Consider the following 12,261-nt stretch of genomic DNA (forward strand, 5'->3'; position numbering starts at 1 on the left):
AAAAAAAAAAAACAAGTAAGAGAATTAAATTCGGTCGGGACCGAATCTTTTATACCATACCCATCACCGTTTATCCCAAAGAAAGGCAAAACAAATAAAAGAACAAAATTCTCAAGTGGGCGCAGTTGATTTCTTCCATTTTCAAAAATTTTTGTCGTAGAGGCACCATGTGAGCGTTATAGGCATGCGCTTTGAGAACTTTAGAGCAATTCCAAATTTTTTTTATAAATTTTTAAGCAATATCTTCGTTTTCGCTAAATGAAGAATGTTTTCTACAAATATTACAAAGTTGCGCAAATAGACAGACGGACAGACGAAGAGGCGGACATGTTTAGGTGCTTTCAAGATTTGAAACTGGCCAAGAACTTGTATACTTTATGGGGTTTTTGGAGTTTACTTCTGCATCTTATAAAGGTATTGGAAAAAAATTAAATTATGATTCACTACAATATTGGGAAGTCGGGGTCAATTTTTCCCATTTTTGTGCACAAATGGTACAGCATCGCCCATAAAATATGCTTTCAACTTTTGGTACATTTTTTGGGTATAGTTTATGAGTAATGAGCAAAAAATCAATTTTTTATTGCCTTTGAAAAACAAAGGTGTTCTCAGTTTATGTGATGCTGTGGGCGCGGCCTTCCACTGATTTCGCCCATTTTCAATACCGACCTGTCTCCGTGCAAGAATTTGCATTGTTTCTGCCAAATTTGAAGTCGATAGTTAAGCTTTTCCACCCAGCAACGCGCGTACAACCGACCTTACACGGACGGACAGACATACACAGGTGATGATTATGAAGAGAAAAAAGCTTAAGAAAATATTACTACATTTTTGCAGCCAGAAGAATGTTTAAAACAGACATTACACAGAAGGACAGACGGACATGCTTAAATCGATTCATGATTTCATGCTGATCAAGAATATATATACTTTGTGAGGTCTCTGATGGTTCCTTCTCAGCGTTGCAAACGTTTTGACAAAACGAGTATACTTTTCATTCTTCGGTAATGGGTATAAAACAAATGTTATATCTTTAGTCATAATCAGTTAATGGTTAGAAATATCTATTGTATGTAGAAGTTTAATTTCTCTATATATAAGCTTACTGTGAGCATAACCACTTAGTATACATACATGTATATCTATTTATTTGATAAGCTTTTACAACGCATTAAGAAAAGAGTGAAGCAATTTTTTAAAAATTCATAATAATAACAACAATAACAACAAATCATAAAAACTTTCTAACTGAAATTTAAAAATATATAAAATTTTCAAGAGTCGCGCTAAACAAGAAGTAGCACGAATGAGTAAAAATAAGATATATATATCTATAGATATTACAGATAAGTTTCCGTTCCCTTTGCCATCTTTCCGGAATCGTTCGGGTACCACGTCGGACGGAGCATATGCCATCGACAAAAACAAATGATATTCGAAACGAGTAATGTCTGCCGATAACAGCGGCAGGATAGGATATCCCAGTTTAGAACTGCAAGCATTTCCTGAACGAGTTCTGCTATGTGGGGCCGCTTTCCTTCGTAGTAGTGAAAGCTCATGATATAGTGACCTTTGGCTTACCACGCCCATTTTTATCGCAATTTAATCAGTTATCAGTGTTGATAGTAATCCTTAACGAAAGTTTCATTTGATTAACACGAACCATGGATGTTCAACTTCACCGTCGATGTTAATGATTGTCCTATTCTGCCCCATGATAATTTGGGCTTTGGATATTGGTTTAGTAGCTTCATCCTTCGAATTAACCAGTAAAAGTAAACTTTCCCATAAATAAAGTTTATTCGGCACAAAATTTATTATGTGATGATCGTACGGAGTCATTAGTACTTGAACACTATATGGTACCCAGATGACCAGGCTTATGATAGTTGATAGATTGTACATCTAACAGAAAAATCTTCCAGTGATGCCGGACACAAACTTATTTGTACTCCTATCATACTTACCTTAAGGTAAATTTTTGATATCAATCACATGGGGAAAAGCTAAAACATTTTCACAGAAACGAAAAAATTGCCTTTGTTTTCTATGCTTTCTATGTTAAGCTTACCTATGTTAAATTCTGTAATGTAAGCGTTTTCATTACAGATTTCAGATTCCTGGGTGTTGACTGCAAGAATACTGGACATTATATTTCATTTATCACAAAGTGTGATTTCAATGATTTCGTCAAATTATTTCACTTAAAATCATTGGACCCATAACATATATTTTCTGTTTATTTTCAGGTAAAACAAATTAATTAAGGATTTGAAGAGTGCCCAACTTATGTTGGGCGGGTTGTCTCCGCAAATTCATTTAAATAATTTAGATATTTTACTTTCTTGCCCATTGTTTGGTGTCACAATTTTGATCTCGATTTAAAATTATAAAATTTTTTATATGACGAAGTCTTGAAAATGGAAAATGCTTGAACCTAATGAAATCACTCGGAATGTAAACAAATTGCTATAGCGTAATGTGCCAAAGATTAATTCTGAATGGCAGCATATATGAATATTATTTGAATAGATTTGGGTATAATTATGAAAATGAACACTTGGTGCTCTTTGTAAGGCTTATTGTCTCACGAAAATCTTCTTCACTTGGCTTGATACTTTGAAAAATTCGGGAAAATAACTCAAACTAATTGCGAGATTGATTATAAACAACATGTGTCAAATACTAAGTTTTAGTATAAGTATGTTGTGTCAAATTCTGTCTTGTTGTGAGACTATAAAATAAAAACAAGTAAAAACATTATAATCGGACAAATTCGACCATTAAATACCCTACACTGCATTGTCTAACGCAATGTTTATTTTCGTATGAAGTTACTATTATGGCTAAATTTTCATCACCACATATTAAAAGTTAGACTTTTCCGTTCTACAAAGGGTTAATTTTCGTGAAAATCTTTACCAGTAGCGTTCGTCCTTGAATTAAACGTCAACTGTGAATCCGCTATTAATAACTCTTAAAACGAGATGCAGATTATATTAGAGTTTGCTCGGAGAATTTTTTTATCGGACTTTGAAAATAATCGTACTTAACATAATATAGGCCAACATGTAAGCAAAGTTTCAAAGGTCACTGTGGCCAAACCTGCAAAAATGTGGAGAAGTGCAAAAGTGGTATTGCATGAAAGGGAGCAAGGGAATCATCTGTATGTGTAAAATGATAATGGTCAGAAACAGTTGGGGAGAGGGAGAGCGGTAGGGAATCGCTGAGAGATGTAAGATAAGTATTATATCCGTTTTTTATTTCCGATCTACAATTACCGTAAATTTTTACATTTGTATATAATTTATATATGAATAGAGATAAAAATAGAATTTTTGATTATTATTACGAGAATTGAAGAAATAATAAAAAGTCTATCCACCTGAGTGGCCGAGCAGACTAAGGATTTCGACTAACAAGTCAATGATCGTGGATTCAAATTTCAAGTGCGGTAAATATTTCCATAAAGGCGTTAGCCTCAGAGCCTAATACTTTCGGACTTTAGTCTTTGAATTTATTTCTATGAATAAATCAACGATAATAATAATAATAATAATAATAATAGTTTTTAGTTTGCGTGATTATCTAGAAAATGGTATCAAACCGTGTAATATCGCGACTTAAAATATAAACGATTAGATGTGTGAGACATTATTCGATGTATCTCGAACACACCCCGCGTTTAAATACTAATCGATACAATGTATACAATGTTTGCTATATACTATAATACGATACGATGTATTCATGGAGTGAATTTCTCTTTCAGTTTCCTAACAAATTAGTAATGGGTACTAAAAGATTCCTCCTAAGTTGAATGTAAATTTTTTCTCTTTATTTTTATTCGGATTGTAGTCTTTACTCAATTGCTTTTCACACCCTACAAAAGCGGTAAGCGATAAGATTGGGCGTGCACATGCAGCACATGCCCAGATGATGGAAAATATCGGAGGGCCAAGCCAGAACGGAGAACGTTGTTTGCAGAAGTCAAGGTATGTCAAAATCGTTGCCAAGTTAATAAGAACAACAGCAGTAAGGGTATGGTTTGGAGTCTGCAGTATATCACTTGATGTATGTGCATCCTATTACCAGATGTAATAAACGGTTAATAAAACTCTACCACACAAGAAGACAGCTCAAGGCTAAAGAAAGTAAGCGTGTCGCGAAAGAAAGCATGTGCACATGGCAGAGGAGATGTGACTAGTCCACACTGGGTGGTCAAAGGGCAGCGGGGTAGCACTGAATACAATGGTCAGCGGTCATGGCTGCTTTCGTCAATACTTTCATCAGTTTCGGCCAAGACAATCTTCACTTTTTGTGAATCGTATAATAATATATAATAATAATAATAATCCAATAAAGAATTCAATGGAATCCGACCAGTTTTGTGTAGCTAAGCAAACTTTCGCGTTTTCAACCTCATTTTTGACATAGTACAAAAACCTTTTCATACCAAGTTTTAACGAAATAACGTAGAAGCATGTTGTCTTTATATTAGTTTTTAAAAAAATTCTCAAGAAGTTCTATTTTAATTATATTTTGAACTTCGTTTAACAGAATTCTGTTAACGGCCAACAGAGCTCTTTTGGTTTTGTCTTTGTTAGTTACATTTAAATATAATTCCACATCCTTAAAGTTTTAGGGATTAATAACAGTTTTAGTAGTTTTAAGTTTGATGGCAACCTTGCAAAATATTTTTAGAGAATGTAAAAGGTTGGTTATCAGGAGTTCTTGATAGAAATTAAATAGAAAGCAATTTGTAAATTTTCTTAACTGAAAAATTTTAGTTTTCTTGCAATAAATAAATCGCGGCGGATTACGGAATATTTTGTATAGTTAGGGTTCCTCGCGTCGTTATTCACGACTAACAATAAACAACAACACCACAAAGTACTCTCATCCGAAGAAAGCAAATTTAATTTAAAATTAGAATCAAAAGGCTGATGTCCGATAAAATGCAAAAAAAAATTATAATGGATTATGCGCAGCAACATTTTGAATCAAATTTTTAATACACTCATGAGTATAACAAAACTATTATGTATCCCCAGGACTGGATCAGAAAATCCGTTTATAGGGGCTGCATTGACACGTGAACTTTCAAAACGTGGTCTCGCTTATCGCGTTTAGTCCTTCAGATTAACTTCGGCTATTACTAGAAAAATTAACAAAGATCCGGAAATTGCACACCACATGTGACTTACGTGCACACATTCAAATTTTCGCAGCAAACGATATCATATATGCTATGCCGCAGTTTAAAAATTACATTATTACGCCTGCACAATATGATATGCTTGTAAATGTTGCTTTATATTTTAAATCGAAACAAAACGATGTTATAATGATCTTGGGGTCGAATTTCGAATATTGGTCTTTGCCTCCAATAATGCCGTATTCCTCTTTATTTAATAGCTTGTCAACTTAGAACATTCTTGCATTGATGTTTAGAACTATCTTTATTGTAAGAGATTTGAAATTTTTTTTGTTTCAACTTAGGGGACCTTACGATTCTTTTCAAGCTTGACTTTACTTATTAATAAACTTAATGGCAGCAGGCATGTATAAATGAAAATAAATTAATTAAAATAATGAAGTTGCAGCTTCCTGTCCCAATTTTCGCAACTGTCTAGATATAGCAGCATTTGGCATATGGACACTCTTGCTTACAAATCAACAATTTTTCTCTTATATGCGATATATCTTTTACAAGATTTTTGACCTGAATTTCCGAGTTAAGGGTGTAGATCAAAACTAATAGCAAAATCGATCCATTCACAAACAAGGGCCGCTAAAGTTCACTGCACAGATTAAGTTGATCGCCGAATTTGTACTCTCTCATTATAAAACAGTTCTACCGTTTTTATAAATTCGTTTAAGCCGGCGAAGATTTAATATTCATGTCAAGGTCATCACGATGTTTTTGCTTTTTAAGAAATAATTTTGTTAATGAATTGTTTTTTATAAATTCCTTCCAGTTCTTTGATTTATTTATGAACTTATTAAGCTCGTCGGGTTTTTATCTACATTTCACTCCTGCAACACTTCATTAGATGAAAGCCCGGTCCTTTTTTTCTTGTGCAATGACAGTTCCATGAAAATGCAACCCAAATTCCCATCCCTTGTTAATGTGTTTGAAAGCGAATATGGCTATAAGGTTTAGGTATATTTATATATTCACATATATAATTTTCACAATAAATTTTTAACAGAAATTGCACACAAGTGATTTTAGCCAGCCAGCCTTTTTGAGCTCTCACCGACTTGCACTTCTCGCCATTAACTAAATAGCCCAGCCACTGACGTACTTTACAACCGTACAAGCATGTGTTTAAACATTCGCACTGTCATAAAAAGCAAAAAAAAAAAAAAAAAAAGATTCCTGCGTCGGCAAAACAGTTCATGAGAAATGGAAACAATGAAAACAGGTTAAATCGTGTGCACTTGTATACCGGAAGCTCTATCCAGGTATATGACTGCGTTTACGTATCAAGTTCTGTGTACAGTAACAATTTAAAACGTAAGCAAACCTAAGGGTATCGCACTTGAAAACGAGAACTTAAAAAAGAACTTATACGAGAGTTATTACAAAAACGATGGACGAATAAATGAAAATTTAATTCAATGGAACTTGTCTAAGGCGCAGTCCATCCTAATGCACTTTTGTGCTTTGAAGGGATACAACTTTTACAAAAGCCATTGCTTTCAGCATTCTATTCGCATATTTTTTATATGCAAATTTCCATGTTGGCTTGCAAAACATCGTGTCATACATATATATGGTATATAGAGTATGTAAATATAAACATATAGGTCCATTAACAAATCAATTAATTTGATTCATATAACATTCGAACTTTATACGATGACACACAAATTGCAATTAACTACATATTGATTAAAAGGTCAACTAAACCCCCCTTTAACATAATTCCTTTTATATGCTTTGGAATGGTACGTAATACAAACAAGTATGCCTTCCTCTATGTATACAACGACGCACCTGCGACTCTTAAATGCAATGCATAGAAGGATCAATTGAATCAATGAAAATAATATCAACTACGTACGCATCTTATGTAGTTCTTATCGAACGTAAAGGAAATTAAAAATTTAAAGAACTGTAAAGAGAGTGGGACGAAAGCAAATATTGGAAAAACCGTTTAAAAAGGAAAATCAATAAAATCTATTTTTATTTACAATTTATAACTGATTAAATCTCAATATATTTAAAGTGATTGAGAAAAGCGTTTAATAAAAAAAAACATTGCTAACCTTATCCTCCGCTTTAGCAGGTTTTAGGGTAAAATTTCTCATTACACACATAAATAAAGGCTTGTATAGATAATTGCTCGTTCTTGTACTGTAATATAAACAAATCATTTCTCCTTAAAAATCCTATATGAATTTAAACTGAACTCTTTCCTTCGTCATAAGGGTGTTTTAGGGATGGCAACATTTTTCTGTGTACGCAACAGAGATTATTTTAAGTTTATCTCATTATATCTAATATATTTGAGGAAACTCCTAAAATAATATACTCCCCTGGCTGGCTATTCAAACCAGAAAGTAATTTTCATCTGATCAATGTAATGAAATGTGGGTTTATTTTAAGATCTGCTGGGTGTTACAAATAGCTCTATTATACTAAGGCGTGGCTGATTCATGTGTAGGTATAAAAAGATCGCCCATAGAATATTCATGAACCTTGTGTCGTTGCATCTGTTGTAGTTTACGGATAATGGGCAAAATACCAATATTATTTCTTGTAGTATATATATGCGTGCCCCAGCACCGATTTGAACCATTTTCAACACCAACGTGGTTATACAAATTTGTAATGTCTTTGCCAAATTTGAGATCAATAACTTAAATTTAATACAGACATTTACTCCCACACGCCTAAATCGACTGAGAATTTGATGCTGATCAAGAATAGATCCTTCCTTTTAGTTATACATTCTGACAAAAGGAATACATTTCCGCCTTTCGTTGGTTGAGCAAAACAAAAAAAAGGAATAAGCCTACATTTGAAACTTTGATATCTACTATCTGAACCTTATGTTTTATATTAAAGCTGCGAATCAATTTTTAAGTGAAGTTTGATCAATTAGTCATTCAGGAGAGTTATTCCAATGATTCATTAACGGAACCCATTAGGTGTTTATAGCTTTGTATTTAAATTGATGCGTGGAATTTTCAGTTAATTTTTTGGTTGGGGTATGGTATTGGTAATTTAGAACTATTTTCTTAATGACGTCTTAGAAGATAACCGTAAAAGTTTATGCTGAGATGTTGTACGCAGATTAGAAGAGACTGAGACGATGGACAGATAGGCCGGGAAGGTTCAATAGAGCCCAAAACTTTCGCTAATGAAGAGTATATACTTTAAATGACATCTAACAGATACAGTATACCACAATGCTTTAGCGTTAAGTAGAAAAAAATTTCCAACTCTTTTTCTTTCACTGTTAAATCAATTAATTTAAAGCATAGTTAATTGAGCTTTCAAGGTTACACAAGGCACGTTCTAAAATCCACCGGGCATTTTTCAAATAACAAATTCTAGTGACGCCACCTATTGATGGATGGTTGAATTGGAAAGGTATATCCTTCACCCAAATTCTATTAAAAGTAGATCGCAATCGAACACGTATTGTCGTAGGTGTATGTTTGCTGTATAATTGGTAAGTTTTTGGAAACTTAACGATACTCTATGCGAACAAAGCAAGCGAGAGTTGGTTAAAATGCGATTTTTACTTTAAAAATCACTTACGAACGTAATTTTTTCTGTGCAGTCTTCGATATTCGGCCAATTCGTACGGAACAAGAAGAGTGCGGCGAGCAACTTAGCAGCAATCAATAGGTGACGCCACTTGAATATGATATTTTGAAAAAGTTCGGTTTCCTTACATTCGCTTAGTATTCACACGACACAGTATAAACAGATCAATAGACCTCTGTATTTAAGGTAAACATGTAGGAGATGAGTCCACGGAAAACAATGAGATTTTTTCATAAAATTAAAAAATTATCTTATTTAATAATAATAAAGTAAATTTTTAAAACTTACCAGTCGAATAAAAGGGAGGTGGTGAAAAGTGTGGTATTCTTATTAATATTGTAACCACACTTTTTGGAAATGACGATTTAACAATGTTGTCTGTATTCTAAAATAGAGATATTTAATAATTGAAAAGCGATACTTAAGCAATATCTAATTGATTTAAAAGTAAATTTTATCAGAAAGAAACGCATTCGCAAGTATCAAGCACAATTGCTTATAAAATCTAAGAAAAGGTTATTAAATAATTGCAGGCATTTACAAATCTATACAATTCTGAAAAAAAACTATACAAACTCTCGAAAATATCTATTAATTTATCCATATATATGCGTATGGATTTAACTGAAAACGTATTGAGGCATAGAAAATTTTAATTATTTCAAGAAATATATCGTTTTTTAATTAAAAGCAAAGCTTATCCAGAACAAGTTCAGGAAGCCATACGGCTGAGGATTCTTTAAAGACTTCAAAACACAAAGGTGTGCACGATAATATAGAGACACGCTAGAAGGATGCACAAGTATATTTTTCGAATACATATATATATATATATATATGTATATATATGTACGTGTTTAACACATGTATAGGAGAAAACAGCTGTTTATGAGATTGCGGCTAAAAATTTTCAAGGTATGTTTGTGCGGGCGTTTGCGTGCTTCGATTCAAGTTTGGCGGGTGTCATACCTTGTAGACTAACATTTTTTTTTTTACTGTTTACCTTTGCTGATGGCTATCATTCGAAAAACGATCTTTCAATATCCAATAAGATTGCCCTGGAACTGTCGATAAATTCCTTTAACTTGCGTGTACGCACAAGGAAAGTACACTTTCAGTGAACTCTCTTGGCAATTATAAATTTGACATCAATTTTTTTCTATTCTTAGAGTTTGCTAGATTTCAGCATTAACGCATCAGATAGTCATAATCAATGATGTAGGACAAAGGACGTTGGCCTATATCGCGCTAACTTCGTTTAGATTATCCAAAGTTCATCAATAAATCTGCTAACTAGCCATTTTGCTTAGCACTTTTCAACTGCTAAAACAATGCAGCGTACATTATAACCATCTGCAATTGTGGATTGTAGACACTTATCAAGAACATATATAATTTATCGGGTAAGTAAAATACGTTTTCATATGTTAAGATAAGCAATAATTAAAATTATTGTGGCTTTTAGAGCAAATTTTAAACATATAAATGAGTAAAAGTAATAGAAACTTAATGCACGCATTTTATTGAGAGGCTGGAGAGGTGAGGTTTATTTCAAGTATGTGAAATACAAAAATAAAAAATTTCATGTTGTTTATAACTACTCTGTGCTTTTGTTACAGGTTATTCATCAGAGAGAGGTGAATAGTATCATTTCGCACAACAAAAGCAGAAGCACAATGAATTCTTTAGAAATGAAATTTGAAGCAAATATCGCAATTAAATTTACTGTATACACTTTTCCTATGAAATTACTTCTGCATATAGCATTTTCTTTCATTTCACTTCACTTTAATATTGGAGAAGAAAAACAATCCTTTTTTTTTATTTTTATCACGTGCCTTTTTGTTTATCTCGTATTTCGATAATTAATTTTACTAATTCTATAAATCGCATATATTCAAAAATTATTCTGGTGTTTTCTTCTTTTTGGATTATTTTCTAACAGATAATTTAACACATTCACTCCTTCCTGGCTACAGCAGTTTTGCTTTTGTATTTCTGAATATACACACTTTGCTTACATATTTATTTAAACATTCATTACCGTAACTTTTTTATCTGTAAATTTATTTTACAATAATAATTTGTTTGTTTTGATAGAAACTATATTTCTTTAATAATTAGTTAGTTATTTTTCATTAATAAGTTATTTCTCGCGTGTCCAAAGTTCTTGAGACAATTTCGATCTACGAATGTTAGATGTGCGAAATCAGCAAAACCACTAAATGTTTTTTAGTTAATTTAGTATTGCCAAGATTAGGAATTAAATTCAAGTGGAATTTGAATAATACAAAGGCAATAACGCTTTAGAGTTGCCATATTTATTTAGATTTTTCCATATTATTACATTTTCCCGGTTTGCTTTTTATGGGATAAGCCGCACAAAGATATTAAGCCAAAACACAATTGCTTGTGTACTTATCAGGGGCTAATCCCATACTTTTTAGTTAAGGTTCAATATTGATAAACGGTTTTGTTTGCTTTACGTAAGCCTTACGCATCATTTTTAATGCTATCATTCATGGTAAATGAAGAAGCAGAAAACGCAAACAAATTTATATTTATTTGTGGCACCAAATAAAAATTGGGCACTAATTATAAATAACAATAGGTAGGTTTCATTTTCGAGTTTCTGATGTTTTTGTTATATATATGTATTAAAAGTGAAAGAAATACTCTCTCAAATCTGTGAAATCAGGCTTAAGCAAAATAGCTCAAATTTTCCGTTAGCTTCGGTTGAGAAGATAACTGTAATTTGAAAATGAAATAAATTCTAAACAAAAAAAACAGTTAAACCAAAATAAAAAATTGTAAACTTGTGAGAGGTCAGTAAATTCTTCTTCACCTTTCAAATCCTTTTATTTTACTAGAAAATTTTATATATATGTCAACAAGATAAATTTAAAAAAACATATGGTTACATGTAGCCTTTGGACATATTTCAGGAAAAAATTGATGCGAGCAAGTTCTTATCGTTTTTTTCATATTCTTGTTATGCGTTTTATACAACAAACGATGATCGATATATTCCTAATATTTATTGAAGTGACTAACTGCAGAGGGAACCCATATTTATTTTCGTAAGCCCGCAAAAAATGAAGAACGTGTTATAGATACATGATTTCGCTTACACACGTATAAATATTTTATTCGTAACGTTTGAGACCATATGAAAATTATTGCAGTAAACTTTTGATTCCCATTTGAGGTGAATAAGTGAGGAAATACGAACCGCCATAAGTTTTGCACTTTAAAATTTTGTTGTATTCAAATAAAAAATATATAGAACAATTCCGCTTTAAGATTTTTTGTGAAATTTAAAATTTTATAAAATTTTTGCAAATTATTTATGTTATACAAAACTAGGAGGGTGTGTGAAAATCAATTTATGTTTTCACTTGATTTCGCATCGCGTATGTGATGGCATTCAGGTGTTTTGGACTCAACGCACAACAGTTGTTATATTCGTTTTT

Source organism: Glossina fuscipes, unplaced genomic scaffold (genome assembly GCF_014805625.2).
Source record: "Glossina fuscipes isolate IAEA_lab_2018 unplaced genomic scaffold, Yale_Gfus_2 1, whole genome shotgun sequence".
In the NCBI taxonomy this organism is placed as follows: Eukaryota; Metazoa; Arthropoda; class Insecta; order Diptera; family Glossinidae; genus Glossina; species Glossina fuscipes.